The sequence below is a fragment of the Podarcis tiliguerta genome (genome assembly GCF_965153285.1).
Source record: "Podarcis tiliguerta genome assembly, chromosome: 2".
NCBI classification, from domain to species: domain Eukaryota; kingdom Metazoa; phylum Chordata; class Lepidosauria; order Squamata; family Lacertidae; genus Podarcis; species Podarcis tiliguerta.
The window spans coordinates 103722051-103743682 of NC_139535.1; the positions used below are offsets into that span (position 1 = coordinate 103722051).

General features: G+C 46.9%; 1 protein-coding gene across 2 annotated transcripts in view; it reads right to left on the bottom strand.

Moving 5' to 3' along the window:
• The window catches only part of ANKFN1 (ankyrin repeat and fibronectin type III domain containing 1), a 222628-nt gene extending 201879 nt beyond the window's left edge, over positions 1–20749 (bottom strand). For both annotated transcript variants that reach the window (XM_083427353.1, XM_083427352.1), the window contains exon 1: positions 20613–20749. The gene's annotated coding sequence lies outside the window, so the exon portion shown is untranslated. The remainder of the gene's footprint in view (positions 1–20612) is intronic.
• Between the last annotated feature and the right edge of the window lie 883 nt (positions 20750–21632).

Sequence of the window (21632 nt, forward strand, 5' to 3'; positions counted from 1 at the left end):
GGGATCATGGGAGTTGTAGGCCAAAAACATCTGGGGACTCAAGGTTGAGAACCACTGCCCTAATGTCACATGAGTTCTTGAAGTCCAGGTGTGCTGGTCCCATGGGTTACCTGAGAGGCGAGGTCCAAGTCTGGTCCGTGGTCAAAGGTGCAACAAGGAGGCAGTCTGTAGTAGCTGAAGCTGGGTGCAGGGCAGGGAGCCTGGTGAAGTCAGGAACAGGCTTGCAAGCAGGGAGCCAGGGCAGGTCAAGAGCTCAGGCAGGAACTAGCAACCAACAATGTTGCTCCCGCAAATTGGGACTGGGACTGGCCGGCTTTTATCTGCCCCGAGGCATAGGGCGGACCCGGTCCACAGGTGACTCGCCTCTCCTGGCCTGGAAGCGAACACTCCTCCTGTGGGAACTTAGTTCCCTCCGCCTCTCTGCCCTGAGCCTCTGCAGCTCAGGAGAGGCTGGAGGGTTACTGGACCCAGAGGCAACCTCAACCTCCTCTGACGGGGCTGAGAGTGGAGCACCTGCAGGCAATGGGTCCTCCACCCCCTCAGGAGCCAGAGCAGAATCAGCTGATGCCTGCACCTGAGGGTCCAGCACAGGTGAGGACCCTTCAGGTTCAAGTCCCAGCCCTGGCTCAGCTGGTTCTGGAGGCGGGGAATCCTGTGCAGGCTGGGATCCCTCAGGTTCAGCATCCAAATCCCAGGCCATCACACCAGGTGTGCGACACCTGTGGACCTCCAGATGTGTCATAGGCCCTGAGTGGTGGGGGGTCTGGCCAGGCCAGGTGACCTCCCAAGACACCAGGGAGGGAGAGAGTGGGCTAGGAAGGTCTCTGCCCGGGTCCGGAGAGCCAGAGAAAGAGAATCCAAGGGAAGACCCTAGTGGGAGGAGTTTCCTTTGTCTAGTCCCATCTACCCACCAACCCACACAGCATGAGCTCCACCTCCAGAGGTAGGTTCTAGCTCATCCACTTTGCCACGTCAGAAACTATGTACAGTCCCACCTCACCGAGGGTTGGGAGAAGGATGGGGGTGGCGTTGTGGTCTAAACCACTGAGCCTCTTGGGCTTGCCAATCGGAAGGTCGGCAGTTCGAATCCCCGCAATGGAGTGAACTCCCGTTGCTCTGCGCCAGCTCCTGCCAACCTAGCAGTTCGAAAGCATGCCAGTGCAAGTAGATAAATAGGTACCACTGTGACGGGAAGGTAAACAGAGTTTCTGTGCGCTCTGGTTTCCAACACGGGGTTCCATTGCACCAGAAGCGGTTTAGTCATACTGGCCAAATAATAATAATAACAATAATAATAATTTATTTATACCCTGCCCATCTGGTTGGGTTTCCCCAGCCACTCTGGGCAGCTTCAAACAAAACATTAAAATACAATAGTCTATTAAACATTAAAAGCTTCCCTAAACATGGCTGCCTTCAGATGTCTTCTAAAATTCTGGTAGTTGTTTTTCTCTTTGACATCTGGTGGGAGGGCGTTCCACAAGGCGGGTGCCACTACTGAGAAGGCCCTCGGCCTGGTTCCCTGTAACCTCACTTCTCGCAGCGAGGGAACCACCAGAAGGCCCTTGGAGCTGGACCTCAGTGACTGGGCTGAACAATGGGGGTGGAGACGCTCCTTCAGCTATACTGGGCTGAGGCCGTTTAGGGCTTTAAAGGTCAGCACCAACACTTTGAATTGTGCTCGGAAACGTACTGGGACCCGGAAAGCTGTCTGTGGACAAACGCTGGCTCCCTTGGCCTGAAAGCGAGATGAGTGCCGCACCCCACAGTCGCCTTTGACTGGACTTAGTCATCCAGGGGTCCTTTACCTTTTACTACTCCCCTGTCCTGTCCGCCACTGATGAGACAGTAATACCTCCTCCAACACTGAGGTCTTGCCCAAGAATCCGAACCACTTGTCATGCTAAGTCGTGCCCACTACTTTCCCTAATAGCAGGACTGCAGAGGCTTTTTCGAGCTTGGACTTGCCGGAACTCAGTTCTGGCACCTCTCAGGTGGGCGCCATTGCCATTATAAGAGAACAAGGCTAGGCGTTCTTGAAAAATTGCACTGGTTAGTTCCAAACAAAAAAAATAAAATGAAACAAAAGAGGGTCATTAAAATGTGAGTAAGGTTTCTGCACAAACACTTCTGAACACTCAAAGGGAAAGGGCAGCTGATGCCTCAAGGTCTCTGCCTGTCACTCTGTTTCTATCCATTGCTTCCTTGAGCTCCCCCCCCCCCCCTCGTACTGGCTCGGCACCTGTCGTCTCTTTTTTATGTTTCACGCTGCAAACCTTTCAAGACAATGCCTGTAAAGAAACTAATGCGGTGTTGCTCTGGCCGACAACAAAGTTCCTATGTATTCCTCTAATTCAGATGCTAAAGAGGTTTCAATGTGGCCCTCTACGCACTTCTGTGAGGCCCTCAGAACTCTCCCAGCCGATTCTTCCTCCTCAGGCAACACCCCTCACCAGCCTGGCTCCCCAAATCTTCATCTAGAAGAAGAAGAGGAGGAGTTTGGATTTGATATCCAGCTTTATCACTACCCTAAAGGTAAAGGTAAAGGTACCCCTGGCCATTAGGTCCAGTCGTGACTGACTCTGGGGTTGCGGTGCTCATCTCGCTCTATGGGTCAAGGGAGCCGGCATTTGTCTGCAGACAGCTTCCGGGTCATGTGGCCAGCATGACTAAGCCGCTTCTGGTGAACCAGAGCAGCGCACGGCAACGCCGTTTACCTTCCCGCCGGAGTGGTACCTATTTATCTACTTGCACTTTGATGTGCTTTCGAACTGCTAGGTTGGCAGGAGTGGGGACCGAGCAACGGGAGCTCACCCCGTCACGGGGATTCGAACCGCCGACCTTCTGATCAGCAAGTTCTAGGTTCTGTGGTTTAACCCACAGCGCCACTCACGTCCCTATCACTACCCTAAGGAGTCTCAAAGCAGCTAACACTCTCCTTTCCCTTCCTCCCCCACAACAAACACTCTGTGAGGTGAGTGAGGCTGAGAGACTTCAGAGAAGTGTGACTAGCCCAAGGTCACCCAGCAGCTGCATGTGGAGGAGCGAAGACGTGAACCCGGTTCACCAGATTACGAGACTACCGCTCTTAACCACTACACCACACTGGCTCTAGGGCTTTAGCTTGGCTGGTAATGTGTCACTGAATTGTGCTAATGTCTCTTGTTTGCATAGATGTTTTTGTGGGGAGGAGAGGTTAGAAACCTCTGACTTCTGGGTAGGTGAAATGTAACCTAGAGAGGTAAAAATCTCATTCCTTGCTCCACCCTCTTTTTTTGCTATTGGGCCTACCCACAAAGGAATGCAGTCCATGGAGCTTCAGAAGGTTCCTCAGCCCTGCTCTCAACAAATCCTAACATAGAAGATGTGAAGGCTACATATTCTGAAGTCTTGGGCTATGTCAGCATTTTGTGATGCCAGTCCTCGTGGGTTTCTCAACTACCTCTGGTTCTGGACTGTGTGATGCCAAGCTCAGAACCCCCAGAATGTTATCCCTAAAAACACCTCTTTGAGAAAGCCACTCTAGAACGCGGAGCCAAACACACCTTTGCTGTGACAATCTGAATGTCAAGGGGCTGTCAATGAGCCAGGGCAACCACAGGGCAGGCACACACACGGAAGGTGTGGAAGGCAATAAGCTCTTTATTAACAGAAAACAACACAGCAGAGTCCTCTGGTTCACCATAATCCAGCTGAGATGTTGCTGAAACTGACCACTAGCTCTGCCCTTCCTACTCTGGATCCCTCCAAGCAAAGGAAGACTGCATTGAGGGGGTGAGCTCCTCCTCTGGGCCAGTCTGGCTCATGGCTCAACAATGTGCAGAGCTCTCCTCCATCAAGGTGTCAGAGAGGAGGACTGGGATTGTCTTTCCACTGCGCAGCTACCTCTGACTCCTCTGAGTCTGTGCTCACACTGTGACTCTTGGCCTCAAACCCTGTCCTGGAAGGGCCTCCTTCTCCTAACACCCCTTGATTGCTCAAACCCTCAGTGTGATGGCCTGGGATTCGAACTCAGATGCTGAACCTGAGGGATCCCAGCCTGCACAGGATGCCCTGCCTCCAGAACCAGCTGAGTTGGGGCATGAGCCTGAAGGGTCCTCACCTGTGCTGGATCCTCAGGTGCAGGCATCAGCTGAGCCTGCTCTGGCTCCTGAGGGGGTGGAGGACCCATTGCCTGCAGGTGCTCCACTCTCAGCCCCGTCAGAGGAAGCTGAGGTTGCCTCTGGGTCCGGTAACCCTCCAGCCTCTCCTGAGCTGCAGAGGCTTAGGGCAGAGAGCCGGAGGGAGCTAAGTTCCCGCAGGAGGAGTGCTCACCTCCAGGCCAGGAGAGGTGAGTCTCCAGAGGATCAGGGCTGCCCTATGCCTCTGGGCAGATGAGAGCTGGCCAGCCCCAGTCCCAAGTTGCAGGAGCAACATTGTTGGTTGCTAGTTCCTGCCTGAGCTCCTGACCCGCCCTGGCTCCCTGCTTGCAAGCCTGTTCCTGACTTCACCAGGCTCCCTGCCCTGCACCCAGCTTCAGCTACTACAGACTGCCTCCTCGTTGCACCTTTGACCACGGACCGGACTTGGACCTCGCCTCTCAGGTAACCCACGGGACCAGCACACTCTGCTTCTAGCACCTCCTAGATTCTCCCTTCCCCAGACTTTTCTTCAGTATCGCACCACCATCATCCAAGTCATCATCTTCTGTGCCCTCCCTGAGGGGCTCTTGGTTGGGCTGTTCCCACCACTCTTCCTCATCCATCCAGTCGCTGACACTAGAGCAAGGGTTGTCAACGTGGTGCCCGGGAGCACAGATATGCCTTCAGGGGCCTTCCCTGGTGGCCCATAGGGTTGCCTCCCACTGCTGAAATTAGACCCAATAGAAGCATCCCGCTGTAGTCAACAATTGAATAAGTGGCAAATTGTGCTTAGTTACAGTGGGTGGGGAGGCCCGCAACCATTTCTCGCATTCACAAATGTGTGCTCAGTCCCCAAAAAGTCGGGAGTCTCTGCTCTAAAATTGCAGAATTACTTGTGAAACTTTAACCCCCCCCCCCCAGAACTCAGGAGAAGAAGACTGCTACATGCAGAGATGCCCTACTATTGGGCAGAGGGAATTCTGGCCGGCGGACTTCAGATTGTAGGCAGGATATAAGCAAATTGTGGAGTCGGACACTTTCCTTTTTAAAGCACTAAAAAATTCATGCAAGTCCACTGGTCTACTACCCCTAGTATCACAACAGTTATTAACACCGGGCTTCAGTAAATCAAATCATTTAATTGGTCAGCGCCTATATGATACCAAGCAACAGAATAATCTGGCCACAATAAGGACATTTTGTCCATGGTACGATTATTTTCCACCTAGTCATTTTGACACTCAGGCACCCTATTCACAAAATTATAGAATTCCAAAATACAGGCGTGCTTTCACTTTCGCAAGATTGAATATACTGCCTTCAGCTGTACTTGAGGGTCGATTTAACAAAATTCCACTGGAAAAATTGTTATGTCCCTGCGGAGATGGCAGTATTGAGTCAGTGGCTCACGTCCTTCTGGCTTGCCCTCTTTATAAAGATTTCAGGAGATTATTACCCCTCTATTATTGTCCATGCCGGGGGTTGCTCAACCATTGCTACTGTGTTTTAGCAGATCAAGTTGATCAGGTGACATCAAAAGCTGCAAGGTTTTTTAGCAAGGGCAATTAGACTAAGAACTATTATTTGATTATTGATATAAACCCCCCAAATGTATTTTCTAAAGTTATGTTTTTACCTCTCACTTCAGTACATTTTATTTTATTGCTACAGCTGGTGGCTGATGCAAATAAAGATTATTCTGATTCTGATTCATGCAAGCTCAGGCTCTAAATAAAAATCAAACGATAATAATAAAATGAATATGGGGTGGGGGGAGGGGCAGGAATGTCCTAGGTCAAAGTGCTCCTGCCATGCAAATCAGGAAATGTATTCCTGTCTCCTATACCAGAAGAGTTTAGATTTGATATCCGGCCTTTCACTCCCCTTCAGGAGTCTCAAAGCGGCTAACATTCTCCTTTCCCTTCCTCCCCCACAACAAACACTCTATGAGGTGAGTGGGGCTGAGAGACTTCAGAGAAGTGTGACTGGCCCAAGGTCACCCAGCAGCTGCATGTGGAGGAGCGGAGATGCGAACCCGGTTCCCCAGATTACGAGACTACCGCTCTTAACCACTACACCACGCTGGCTCTGGACATCCCACTGACTAGCTGATAGTAATGTAAAAGACATGAACAATTTAAAAGAACAACTTTGCAGACAGAATTAGAACTCAGGATTTAGAAACTTGGTCAGAATGGATCCCTATCCAGTATGCCAACATTGCCCTCTTGTGGCTAACATGAGCTGCTTGAATTTGATTTGATTTACAGTACCATCTTATGCATATTTACTCAGAAGTAAGACACATAGTGTTCAGAGGGACTTAGTCCCACGTAACTATGCATAGAATTGGGCCACCCAGTTCCCACTGATCCAATAATTGCCATCTTAAATATTATACCCAGACAGAAATAGGCGTTTATGTAGAAGGTCTTAATAATCTCACTAATTTTTGTAGCAGGATACGAAAAGTTTTATTCCTTGGAATATATATATTTTAAGGATCCTCTTTTGACAAACTTTCTTAGTGAACTATAGTGTTCCAAGGAAAAGCTAGAGGACATCTATGTAATTTAATGGCATTCTGGAGGCAATTCAAAGCACATCATTCATTCATTCTTGCCCGACTTTCCCCATAAGGTCTTTGGGAGAGTTAGCAATTTAAAAATGCGTTATTAAAATATAGTTTAAAACAATTTACAAGCACGACAATGGGTCAAATCAAAAATTATTGCAAATTTGGGATTGGCAAGAAAATTTATTGCAAATTTGGGATGGGCAAGAAATTAAGAAATGAAACAAGATTGCCCTCCTAAACTTTTACAGCATTTCTGGCTATTTCCTTTACTCTAGTTATGCAACCACCATAAATGCTTCCATTCTGCCTGGATTAGAAATTCTCTCTGCCTCATTCCTCAATACTATTGTTATTATCTCTCCTAGAGAAGCAATTTTAAACCAATATGTGCCTTTGCTGCTCAAATGCGTTAATTTAAACCAATATATGCAAATTTTAAATGTGCACAGACTAGCACTGATGTGAAAATTGCAGAAAAACGAGAAGCAGGTTGTGATTGTTTATAGATGGCAAACTGCACAACGATTGGGACTCAACTGAGGCTGTGACTTTTTGCATCTGCCAAATGCCAAATTCCAAATCCTGTAACTGGTTTGCAAAACCCGAGCCCCTGATCCCATTAGGAGCCACTAAGAAGAGTCCTACGTGCCTCTGATCTCAGAGGTAACATACAGTCATTATGACTAATAACCGTGGAACATCTTATTCTCCCTGGATTTGTCCAATCCCCTTTTAAAGCCATCTAAGTTGATGGCCGTTGCTATATCTTGTGGTAATGAAATCCACAATTTCATTAAATATGGCATGGAGAAGTACTTCCTCTTTGTCTGATCTGAATTGCCTGACATTCAGCTGCACTGGATGACCCCAGGCTCTAGTAATAGGAGAGACTGAGAAAATGACATTCACCTAACTTGATCTCTACACATCTCCCTCTCCTCATTACTGACTTGCTAAATAAAGTCCTTCAGCCCAGACACGGAGGTCCAGCTCTGATGGCTTTCTGGAGGTTCCCTCACTGCAAGAAGTGAGGTTACAGGGAACCAGGCAGAGGGCCTTCTTGATGGAGCCCACCCTGTGGAACGCCCTCCCATCAGATGTCAAGGAGATAAATAACTATACACAGGGCTTTTTTCAGCCTGAACTCGCTGGAACTCAGTTCTGACACCTCTCAGGTGGGTGCCGTTGCCATTCTAAGAGAACAAGGGAGGCGTCCATGGTGAATTCCAGCACCTCTTTTTCTAGAAAAATACCATTGACTATAAAACTTTCAGAAGACATCTGAAGGCAGCCCTGCATAGCAATTTTTAAAAATGTTTTATTGTGTTTTTATTTCTGTTGGAAGCCATCCAGAGAGGCTAGGGTAACCCAGTCAGATGGGTAGGGTATAAATAATAAAAATATTATGCGTAGAATCAGAATTGTGGAGTTGGAAAGGACCCTGAACTGCTAGAATTTCTGCTCCATGATTGCAGTCATGGGATTGTTGTCTTTCACATGACGGTATATGTTTTGACTCCACAAAGTAGGAAGTGACAGAGACAGGATGTTTGTGTTACTGTGTTCCGTGAAGTGGGACTATTGTCCTTTGTTCTTTCTCCTTGCTGTCTGATGCTAGAGAGGGAGCCATGTTGCAGTGCACCGTGTGTGTTTATATGTAAATAAAGTAGATTAGCCAAAATGCTGAGTTGCTGAGGTCTGTTACGCAACTGCGTAAGTTGCGGCCCTAAGTGCGCCGATGTCTGTTGGCATCGCTCGCTGTGATGTTTGGGCAGAAGAAAGCATTTGAAGCTCCCAAACGAATGACCAGGAGGGAGAGAACATGCCAGTCGGGCATGTGTGTCTGCCAGGGTCCTACTCGAGAGAAGGACAAGCCATTAACATACACACATGCCCAGTCCTCCTCCTTGTCTCCTTCTCTACTTTCAACTTCAAGAACAAAGGATGGAAATATAACATGTCCTGTCTCCAATTTCAGAGGCATTTTGCTGAGAATCTCAGGTGGGCAGAGTGCTGTTGTGCTCAGGTCCAACTTGTCCCATAGGCATATTTTTGGCCAGAACAGGACGTTGGCTAGATCCACCAGGGTTCTATTTATGTTCTTATCATTCAAAGCAGCCTCAAGAGTGAGATTCCTATGGAGAAAACTCCCAATCAAACAGCGAAGCAAAAGCTGGAAGCAAGCAACATTATTTCCCACCTCCGCTGCAGCCCTAACCACAATTTTGCTCATGTATGGATGTGGTGTGGCAAGGCCTGATCAGCACAGGCTGCATGTTCCATTTGCTATTTTGCCAGTGATGTTAATCTCTAAATTTTTTTGGTATGAGGCCATGGCCCTCCAATGGAAGCTGCTTTGACACACCCAAAGAAAAGATGACAGGCCGCAAGAAGAAATGGGTGGAGGGTTTGTTTTGCCCCTGAAGAAGAGGAGAGAAGGAGTTAATGGATTGTGACAGAAGTCAGTCACATCTCCTAAATGCACTCCAGGGGAGCCGTCCGTCACCTGTTGCGATGGTGAAAACAGCACAGGAGCTGCAGTGGGATGGGTCAGGTAAGTAGAGATTTACACAGGTAGGGCTGACACCCTGAGTTACACTTTTTCGCTCTGTTAAACTATGGGCAAAATCAAACAACGTTCCAAAGTCGTAGCAAGGCACTCAAAGGCTATTGTTGTAAAGAGGCTTTTGTGAGCAAAACAGCATTCATCTTCAATCTCTGTGGAACAATTTCTACAAGTTAAATGCATCTCAGGTATCCCTCGGGACGTTCAAGGCCGTTGCCTGAGATTCCGTTCTGAAATGCACACACACATTTATTCTGTGCAGGTTGGCCTTATAATCCAGTTTTGATTCACTGCTAAACTTGCTAATGCACATTAGCGGATTTGGGATTTGGGAAGTTCAAATCCCCATGACGGGGTGAGCTCCCATTGCTCAGTCCCTGCTCCTGCCCACCCAGCAGTTTGAAAGCACATCAAAGTGCAAGTAGATAAATAGGTACCGCTCCAGCGGGAAGGTAAACAGTGTTTCTGTGCGCTGCTCTGGTTTTGCCAGAAGCGGCTTAGTCATGCTGGCCACATGACCCAGAAGCTGACTGCGGACAAACGCCAGCTTCCTCAGCCTATAGAGAGAGATGAGCGCCACAACCGCAGAGTTGTCCGCGACTGGACCTAACGGTCAGGGGTCCCTTTACCTTTGTTAGGGAACTAGAACTTTACCTTTGGTAGGGAACTAGAGCTGGCTGGCAGGCTTGATCCAAATGCTGCCCCCACCAACTTTGGGGCCAACTTTGACAGATGGGTTTGATCACACACTGGGCAATCCCGTGAGATTATTATGATGTCAGTTGACATCAAAGGAATTTGTTGCAACTGCCAATCAGTTGATCAGCAAGTAACGAGTTTCAAGTCTTGTCCTGCAGCTGCAGTTTGGATTCAAGCCACTCCTGCAGATCGATGTTCTTCTTCTGCAAACTAGAAGGTGGTCTGACGAACTTTCACCAGCAGACAAACCAGGACAAAGTAGTTTGCAAATAGACAAAGTGGGGCTTGCAGGGAACGCCTTTTAACGCTTGCTTTCAGGGCCAATTGGTTGATTAGAACTAAGCACATCCTCAAAGACCAGCTGAACTGAGTTGATGGAAAAACACCGACCCACACCGCCACAGCTGTACTAGGGAGTTCTTGATGGGAAAATATCCTCTAGGGTTTCCAGGTATTTGAATGGAACACCCAAAGGGTCTTGGAGGAAGCACAAAGCTCCTTAGAATCTCAGCTATCTGATGCAGCCAAGTGCAACTATGAGGAGGATATGCAAACACACACACACACCATATATAATTTTAGGATATACTCATATATCCTAAAATTCAAATATCTGATTCTCAGTTAGAATTCTGACTACAGATTTTGGGCTCACCTACCAATTCCGTGGGTGGCACTGTGGGTTAAACCACAGAGCCCAGGACTTGCCGGTCAGAAGGTCGGCGGTTCGAATCCCCGCGACGGAGTGAGCTCCCGTTGCTCAGTCCCTGCTCCTGCCAACCTAGCAGTTTGAAAGCACGTCAAAGTGCAAGTAGATAAATAGGTACCACTCCGGCGGGAAGGTAAACAGCATTTCTGTGCGCTGCTCTGGTTCACCAGAAGTGGCTTAGTCATGTTGGCCACATGACCCGGAAGCTGTACGCCAGCTCCCTCGGCCAATAAAGCGAGATGAGCGCCGCAACCCCAGAGTCTGGCACGACTGGACCCAACAGTCAGGGGTCCCTTTACCTTTACCAATTCCGCAGCTGGCATACTTATTTCCAGAAGTGCAGTGACTTTCAACTGTAGAGACCCACCAGAGGCATCGCATATGGGGGCCATGGCCCCAGGTGCACATTTTTGAGGATGTGCAGGCAGAGAGCTCTGGCAGCTGAGGTGCTGCAACAGGTGGGTTGGTCCAGTGAGCGGGTGGGGAGAGGGAGCCGGCCAGAAGCCTGTTGGAGGCAGGCTCTGCGTGTGCCCCCAGGTGCACTCCCCCAGTCCACCAGCAGGGGGCACAACACTTACCCCGCCCTGGGAACTGGCAACCCAGGCTACGGCACTGAGACCCATTGCGGACCACACAATTCAACGATCTACTGTGATGCATTCCAAAGCAGAACACAAATTCACTCCCAGTTTCTGTTGGACAAAGAGATCTGAAAGCTCACCTAGGCTTCCTATAGCAAACATCCAAGCCAATGGAGGGGAAAGTTCTGTATGTAACAGAAGTCATACTGATTCCACAGACAGAATCTTACTGTCTTGTGGAGGCTGAGTTTTATCATCGTTTAAACTTTTCTCCCTATAACCTGCTCTCCTGGGACAGCCCATTTTTCACTCATGTTGAAAGTTGATCATCCATCATCCTCTCTTTTAAAGGAGATCCGAACACAGCCTCATAATAAAACAGAAGAGACAGAGAACTAGTTGATCCCTATAAACAATGTTTAGCTGTAAAGATGTGAAAGGTGGTTAGGGAACCACATGCATTAATCTTCCTCTTTCACATCTGAGACTGCAAGGCTGCACTGTATGCCCTGGCAAAGGACAATTCAGCACAGAAAATACAACGCGACAGTTATGGGATATATATACCCCCATTCTTAATTCCAAGGGCTCTAATTATACCCCATGGATTATAGGGCATTATTTTAAAACTGTTCCCATTACTGTCTATGGTACAGAAGAGTAGGTTGGAAACAGAGCTATTTTGCTCTCACTCTAACCCCGCTGCATTTTCAGAAGTCTTTTCTGAGAAGAGGAATCAGAGGTGTGTAGAAGGTGACTGGCTGTGAGCCTGATTGCTCATGTGTGTGTACCTAGGGAACAGCGTTCTCTGGCAAGGTTATGTGGTCAAGGCAAGATTTTTATTACAGTGTGGATACTGCTACTACTATTACTACTAATAATTTTATTATTTGCACCTTGCCCATCTGATTGGGTTGCCCCAGACACTCTGGGTGGCTTCCAACATGTATGAAAACATAATAAAACATTACACTTTAACCCAGCCAGATGGGCAGGGCATAAATATAATAATAAACACAGCCATACCTTGGTTGTCGAACTTAATCTGCTCCGGGAGTCCATTTGACTCCCGAAACTGTTCAAAAATCAAGGCGCGGCTTCCGATTGGCTGCAGGAGCTTCCTGCACTCAATCGGAAGCCGTGGAAGCCACGTTGGATGTTAGGCTTCCAAAGAACGTTCAAAAACTGGAACACTTACTTCCGGGTTTTCGGCTTTCAAGAGCCAAAATGTACAAGTACCAAGGTGTTCAAGAACCAAGGTATGACTGTAATAGCAACAACAACAATGTTTCCCTATACAGGAAGGTATCTTGTAAAGATTATATAGTTACTCATCTCCTTAACATCTGATGGGAGGACGTCCCACAGGGAGAGGGCCACCACCGAGAAGGCCCTCTGCCTGGTTCCCTGTAACCTCACTTCTCTCAGGGAGGGAACTGCCCGAAGGACCTTGGAGCTGGACCTCAGTGTCTGGGCTGAACGATGGGGGTGGAGATGCTCCTTCAGGTATACTGGGCTGAGGCCGTTTAGGGCTTTAAAGGTCAGCACCAACACTTTGAATTGTGCCCAGAAATGTACTGGGAGCCAATGTAGGTCTTTCAGGACCGGTGTTATATGGTCTCGGCGGCCACTCTCAGTCACCAGTCTAGTCGCCACATTCTGCATTAGTTGTAGTTTCCAAGTCACCTTCAAAGGTAGCCCCACGCAATTAGGGATGGGGGAGAAATTAGATTCAGTTTTCATGTTAATACAAACCTACCCAATTCACACTTTCTGGAATAATATGGAAAGCAGAACATAGCCATTCAAAACTCTCACTTCTCCAGTTTTTGCAATGCAACTTTCCCATTGGATAATGTGTTTAGGAATGTATTTGCTGCTACGTGTGTCTGAAAATGCACATATTAGTGAAAGTAATGTGCCAAAATGCACCAGGGGAAATTGCATTTCAAAAAATGTGTATATTGGGCAAAGGCACTAACAAAAATGTGCATATTAGAATAAATCTACACTAACATGCTGGTGTATTTTGATGGCGACTTAAAAATAAAATAAAATGCAAAGTTGCAAGGAAACAAAACCAGAATTGACAGATTCCACTACCCTTGTTTATAACAGAATACCACTACACTTGCATTTGTGTATCCAGCTGCAATACTCATGTTAATATCCTCACAGTGTTGTCATAGCACCAAGCTATGTTGGCATTTCACCAGTGCAATCATTGGTATGGTCCATGCTAAATATTTCTGCAATGACATAGCCAATCTTGGGGTCAAGCTATAAATTTACCCATTTAAAAACAACACTTTGCCAAATTAAACTAACTCAAAATTACACACGCGCATCTAAATTTAGAACCGCTTCTCAGACACCCGCAAGATTTCCAGAGTGACCAAATGAGAGTTGCATTTTCCCAGTCAAACAGCTCCTACCCATGAAGGACTCTGTTCTTTTCGTATTCAGATTATCTCACAGGTTGCACTTGGAACATGTTATATAACCAAGGCTAAACTGCAGAAACAAGTGCTTCAGTTAAGGACTCCTGCAGAGAGCTGGGAGGCAGGAAGGAGGGGGAAATAGACTGTGCTCTCACACAACATCAACACAGAGAAGAGCGTGAAGTTGCTATTCAGACACTAAAATCTACACCACCCATGGCTTCACCCAGTGATTCCTGGGATCTGTAGAATGTTTAGGTGTGCTGGGAATTGTAGCCCTGTGAGGGGTAGACTACATTTCCCAGGATTGGGGGGGGCATATGCATTAAATCTGTGGTAAGGGTGTGACAGACAGGGAAGTTGCCCGTTGCAAGAAGAAACCAGATCTCACAGCAGATGCGGTGATGCGGGTTGCGAACGTGCCTCCCTCATGGATCACATTCGCAACCCGAGGTTCCACTGTACAGTGGTACCTTGGTTCCTGAATGATTTAGTTGATGAACAAATCAACTCCCAAATGCCACAAAGCCAGAAGTACGGGTAATTGTTCCTGTTTGTGAACATTTTTCAGAAGCCGGTCCCTGCTCCTGCCAACCTAGCAGTTCGAAAGCACATCAAAGTGCAAGTAGATAAATAGGTACCGCTCTGGCGGGAAGGTAAACGGCGTTTCCGTGTGCTGCTCTGGTTCGCCAGAAGCGGCTTAGTCATGCTGGCCACTTGACCCAGAAGCTGTACTCCGGCTCCCTCAGCCAATAAAGCGAGATGAGCGCCGCAACCCCAGAGTCGGCCATGACTGGACCTAATGGTCAGGGGTCCCTTTACCTTTACACACTTTGTAGATGGTGCCCCCCCCCCACTATACGTGATTTCATGTATACATGTGATACCCAGGAACGTAACCCCCACATATCTGAGGAGATGCCTGTAATGTGTTTTGACCTGGATTTAAATTAAATTTATTCAACGCCTTTATTTATTTTGATCAATGAAGGATAATAAAGGCAGGTATACCATTCCAAAGAAGGCGAGCTTTTGCTTCTTTTCTTAAGAGTTATGTACGCCCACATTTCAACTAGACAAGCAAATAACTATGTTCCAAGTTGCGTGGCATTTATCGACTACCCAACAGCTCCATTTCCATGATGCGAAAGGTGTGCTTTGGACCGGTGGCAGTATTTCTCATCACTGTGATTCCTCCACAGGTTTCAAAATGCACATTTGCTTAAAAACAATACAAACAACAACTAAAACTGAATCCCCACTGCTAAAATTGCTCTGTGTAGCGTTGCAGAGTAAATTACTCGTAGCAATAATAGTCAAATTTTTAAAGGTAGCAATGTCGCCAAAGTTTGTAATTATGGTCATAATATCAGCTCAGCCAGCTTGTAACAATTTGACTGAATTTTGGAATAAGTGGATACATCATTTCTGGCCCAGAATCTTCCTCTAGCCCAGGTGAAAATCAAATAAGGACATCTCTTACTCCCTTGGATATAGGCTTCCAATCTTGTCATGCTCCTGATAATACTGGAGGCACAAATAGTCAGATTTGGAAAATGGGCTCAGAAAAATTAGCTACTTTCCTGCCTCTCTTTTTCCTTTTTTTAAAAGCTTGGGGTAGTCGGTTCATCACTAATTAAATGTACTAACCAAAAGTACTAATGATTGGTGTACCAGTGATGCACACTGGACTACCACCTGCAAGGACCCCTCCACAGATATGGAAACATCAGCAGAAAAATGAGATCTTATTCCAACACTATAACCACTACACCACACAACTGGATAACGCAGCTCTTTCAATTCTTCATATCCTCCTCACCCAGTTCTGTGAGCAGCTCCTTCTCTGAATCTCATCCTGTCTCGTAAATGTAGGTGGAATGCAACTGAATTTCCAGCAAGATAGGATTCATTCATTCCTCAGCAAACACAGCACTCTACAGCATACAGAGAGTTAACAGGATCACTTCAACTTTCAGCTACAAAGCAGAATGGTGCAGCATTCTGATCGCCTTTGGCAAGACCTGAAACGTGTGACTGTGTCTTCCTGTAGCTGTGTACATTATCCTAATAATTATACTTTGCGGTGTCAACCTTTCTGGGGAAACTGTATTTATTCTCGAGAGATAAATTCAGCCGAGATGGGAAATCATTTCATCTTTAAGTCCTCTCAGCAATGACAATCCTGCCATGCGCAACTGATAAAAGCCAGAAAACAGACCTGTAAGCCATTATCTTTCCATCTAGACTCCGAATTCTCCAATTCCTTGGCTTCTAGCCACCTACAGAAATTTCTGTAAGCTGTTTCTGTCAGTCAATGACAATTTGTTTCTCGTGATGTTGCGGAGGGGGGTGGGGTGGGATTAGAACTTCAAAACCTCAACTAAAATAAAATGCTTTTTCCAGTTCACATACTGCTTTAAAAAAGGAAGGCCCCGTGAGCTCCAGATATCTGTCTCAGGAAGATCGAGCGCAATAATGTTGGCACAGTCACTCTGAAGTGTCATCTTCCTTCAACATGCTTTCAATTTGGCTCAGCACAAAATAAGGTATCTTCCAAAGGGAAATTGGCTAGTTTGGATGCAACTTTCCTCGCTTAAGAAGCCATAGTTGATTAAGGAGATTATTGTTTTCTTAATAACCGAGCTTGGGTAGAAGCTAGACAAGGTCACTTCTGCTGCTCTTGTCAAGATGCTGCAACTTCAACAGTTGTTTATTATGCTGGAAAACAGGACTGAGCTGGCATATTCCACCCTTGATCCATACCTCATGTTCCAGGTTTCAACACTCATCTCTTTAAACTAGGGATGCCATAACTTGTGGCCCTCCAGTAGTTGATGGTCTACAACTCACATCATACCTGACCATTGGCCATGCTGGCTGGCGCTGATGGGAGTTGGAATCCAATAACATTTGGAAGGCTGGAGGCACTCCCCTCTGGCTTTAACCACAGCTCCTCAGGCAGGGTCACTTCTGACTCATTAAGGTGTTGCTTTTTCAACAGCAGGGGGACATGGGTGGCACTGTGGTTAAACCACAGAGCCTAGGACTTGCCAGTCAGAAGGTCGGCGGTTCGAATCCCAGCGACAGGGTGAGCTCCCGTTGCTTGGTCCCAGCTCCTGCCAACCTAGCATTTCGAAAGCACATCAAAATGCAAGTAGATAAATAGGTACCGCTCTGGCGGGAAGGTAAACGGCCTTTCCGTGCACTGCTCTGGTTCGCCAGAAGTGGCTTAGTCATGCTGGCCACATGGCCCGGAAGCTGTACGCCGGGTCCCTCGGCCAATAAAGCGAGATGAGCACCGCAACCCCATAGTTGCCTTTGACTGGACCTAATGGTCAGGGGTCCCTTTACCTTTACCTTTTTCAACAGCAGGACCTGTAAAGGTAAAAAAGGTAAAGGACCCCTGGATGGTTAAGTCCAGTCAAAGGCAACTATGGGGTTTGCGGCCCACATCTCACTTTCAGACTGAGGGAGCCAATGTTTGTCCACAGACAGCTTTCCAGGTCATGTGGCCAGCATGACTAAACTGCTTCTGGTGCAACGGGACACCATGATGGAAACCAGAGCGCATGGATATGCCATTTACCTTCCTGCCACAGCAGTACCTATTTATCTACTTGCACTGGTGTGCTTTCGAACTGCTAGGTTGGCAGGAGCTGGGACAGAGCAACGGGAGCTCACCCTGTTGCAGGGATTTGAACCGCCGACCCTTTGATCAGCAAGCCCAAGAAGCTCAGTGGTTTAGACAACAGTGCCACCCACGTAGGACCTGTAATGAGACTTCGGTTATAGTAGACATAGTCAGGTATGGCTGCAAGGTTTTAAGTCTTCTAAACTTGAGGAGCTCAGCTTCCCACATAGAACAGGAACACACTCCAAGACTGGAAAAGGCACCCCACCCCACCACCCAGAATAGTCCCATCATAGCAATGTGAGACCGCAAAGGATCATAGGGAGCACTTCCCAGATAATAATAATAATAATAATAATAATAATAATAATAATAATAATAATAATTTATTTATATCCCGCCCTCCCCAGCCAAAGCCGGGCTCAGAACAGCTAACAACAGTAAAAATAGCACAGTTTACATAAAATCACAGACAATTATTTGAAATACATCCTCATAGAACTCTAGCCCAATGGTTGCCATTAATTTGATTCTAAAATCAATTCAGAATCAAATTAATGGCAACCATTGGGCTAGAGTTCTATGAGGATTACAGAAGGAGGGGGTCAGACTGTGCCTCGGCCAAAGGTCTGGAGGAACAGCTCTGTCTTGCAGATCAGTAGATGGCTTCGTTGGTTAGGTACATGTGAATAATCAACATCTGTGGACCTGTTGGTGCCATGCAATTGAGTCTCTTGTTCCCTTCAGCTTTACTGATTCGCAGAGATTGCTCTGCTTTCAGGCTATGCTCCTTTACTGTTTAACGTTGCTTGCATAACTGTCTTCTTCAGCCCACGTTCACTTTAACAACCAAGACTTCCACTGTCCACTTCATCTGTCTGGTGAATCGACTCTTTTCCATGAAAGCTCGCGCTGCAATTCATTTCCTAATTGGTGCCCCAGGAAACTTACTTTGTGAGAAGTTCGGCTTGCTAACCAAAGTTCCGACTCCACAGAATGTGGGCATTATCAATGTCAATTCCCTACACACTCCCACAGGCACAGAACCCCAAAGGCGCACTCTAGAGGGAAAGGAGAAAGACCTCACAACTGCTGCTATTGCTGTTTGGGGAACTGGGAGACAAGTGAGCCCTTTCCCCAGAGCTACTGCAGATTTCTTTGGCAATATATGCCCCCACTCTCAGATTATTCATACCCATTCAACAATGTGGTTAAAGGATCACTGGCTGACAAGTAAAGGTAAAGGGACCCCTGACCATTAGATCCAGTCATGACCAACTCTGGAGTTGCGGCGCTCATCTTCCGGGTCACGTGGCCAGCATGACTAAGCTGCTTCTGGCGAACCAGAGCAGCGCACGGAAACGCTGTTTACCTTCCCGCCAGAGCGGTACCTATTTATCTACTTGCACTGGTGTGCTTTCAAACTGCTAGGTTGGCAGGAGCTGGGACCGAGCAACAGGAGCTCACCCCGTCGTGGGGATTTGAACCACCGACCTGCCGATCAGCAAGCCCTAGGCTCAGTGGCTTAACCCACAGTGCCACCCATGCCCCTGGCTAACAAGTAGCTAACTGGAAATCTCATTGTGCCCATGGTGAGGGAAATTATTTGACACAACTTCTAAAACTAAATGCCTGGTCTTGTTAACAGAAAAGCCAAGAGTAAATAAGATGTTGGAGAGACGGGGGGGGGGGGGCGTTACCCGAATAAGGGCTTGCAGCTGGAACTGAATATTGCAGGACTAGTGCTATAATGAGGCAAGTTGAGATATGGGCTGCATGCATATCATACATTTAAATCACATGACTTCCCCCCAAAGAATCTTGGGAACTGTAGTTTCCTAAGGGTCCTGGAATTGGTTGGGGAAAGGGGTTCACAACTTTAAAAATGGCTGTTTTGGTTTGAAAGGGAGGAAGAGAGGAATCACAGAAAGGTGGGAAGGAACAAAAACTGGGGTTCAAAACTGGATCATATTGAATGGACATTAAATATATATCCCTCAAAACAGGTCCTTCCCATTTTCCAAACTCAGCAGTGTTCCATATTCCTGCCTCTCATCTCCCTTCAGGGCAGGAGTAATCAAAACAGCAACTTGCTCCAAATCCATTTTTCTTTGGCTTGCATTCCTGATGCCAAATAGTTTAGCATTTTGCACACAGGACAGGTGACCTGATCTACAAAGTTGTCCTTATCATGAATCCCAAGCTATTTGCCCAAGCCTGGTTCTCCACTAATAAACAGCCTAGAAAACATCTTTACTTCCTTCTGCAGCCTTCCATATACCCCATGGATTTTCATTATGAATCAATTTGGCACTGTACATTTTTTTTAAGGAGCCAGATGTTTGCTGCATTACCTTGGACTCTCGCACGGCAAGAAATCTGATAACAGTGAGCTGCAGCAAGAGCACGTTAACACCAGCGCACTTCTAATAGCCTGGTGCAGAAGAAACTGAAGCCAAATTCACATGGTAAATCCTAACAAAAATATAATAGGAACGTGACTTGAAAATCCCTCCTTGCCACTGGATTGCTCGATGGATTTCCACAAGTTCATTTTTATATAAGGGATGCATAATTCACATAATATTGCTCACTGGATTTCCACAAGTTCATTTTTGTGGAATAGAGGCTGAATATGACCTTGATCCTATCTTTCAAAACAATAAGCACCAGGAGTAAAACACACAAACACACTTTTTTAAAATTAAAAAAAATTGGAAATTAAACCTGCCTTGTTGCTTTGAATCGTTTTGAACTACATGCAAAAATTTCAGTTTTTGCATGCCACAAGTGGTCTTGATCTCAAAAGCTACACTGATGGTACAACTCTATGTGGGATTAACTCAAGAGTGCCCCACTGTGTCCCATGAAGATTACTCCCAGCAGGTAAGCATGCACAGGACTGCAGCTTGAACGAATGTCGATGCTACAATCAGTAGCAGTCCTTGAAGTATACAGTAATTAACAACACCCTTGTGACATACAGTTCCAAGCTGACGGGCGGCAGAACTGAAGCTGCATTCAAAAGAAGATTTTGACTTGCTAGAGACAACATAGTGTGAGCCCAGATGCTCAGTCCTGCAATCACCACTTCAGTGCTTCTGCACAACAAACTCTGTGATGGAGATAAACCACCACCACCACCATTCATGATTACAGCACTCAGTGCCAACCCCCTGCTATCAAAAAAGAAAGAAAAAATGAGTGCAGAATCCAGTAACATAGCGGCACAAACTTTTCCCTCTCTCTAAACAACCTGAGTTGCACTCCTTAGTTTACTTACCAGCTAGCATCATAGGGGTTTTTTCGCCCCTCCTCTCACTTTGACTGCAGAACATCTGCCTCCTCAAGCTGGTGCCGTTTGTTGGGTAGAGTAAGTTGTTTTTCAAAAAGGCTGGCTGCAGTTTCATGCCCAGTTTTCGAGTTCCTCTGTTCAAGAGATGCCGTGCAAAAGGCACTAAGTCGAAAGAAAACGGGAGAACGAGAGCTTTCTGAGAACCTCCACATGGTTCCTGTTGCTAGGGGAACCACTCCCTTTGTCTGCATAGCTTAAGAATGGCCGCCTCATTTGTAGAAGCTGGCTCTCAAGTACTGCAGGCACCAACAGCAGTGTCAGAAGGGGACACAGAAAGGGGAAAGAGACAAGTGTCTGGGGTCCATAGACCTAATTATAATAATTATAAATTTTGAAACAAAAATGCAGGCTTTGGTCATGCTACTGAAAGGGATGTCAGCAGTGTTGGTTAGGAACTGTCCACATTCCCCATCTTGGAGGATTCCCTAAATATTTGATTCCTGCTTCGCTAGAAGCCTGTGAGTTGCCGCTGTTTGTTTACAAAATCCTGTTGCTGCGGAAAAGTTGGCAAAATGTCACTTTGTTCTGACCTTCTGTGAAGAAGAGTGTGGCACAATTGGCTCACCAAGCAAACCCATTTCTCATTAGCCTACAAAACCACACAAAAAAACCATCACGGAAACGTTCCCGTGTAAGAAGGGACCCACAGATATGCCAAAAGGCCTGAGGAGGAGGAAGAGATGTCAAGTTTCCTGAGGGAAACAGGTAGCCATCCCCTTGAAAGAACTGCTGGGAGACAGGGTTTTTAGTGTAAGAGCTCTTTTCAGAAGCCAAAAGACTGGAAGAAAGAAACTATCTTCAAGGCAAGGATTGGGAGCCTGTGGCTTTCTAGACTCCCAACAGCCCCAGCCAACATGATGAGTGATCAGGAAACTGTAGTCCAACAACAATTGGAGGGAACAAAGATGGCAGAACTGAGGTGGGTGTCTTGACGTAGCCATATGGAGG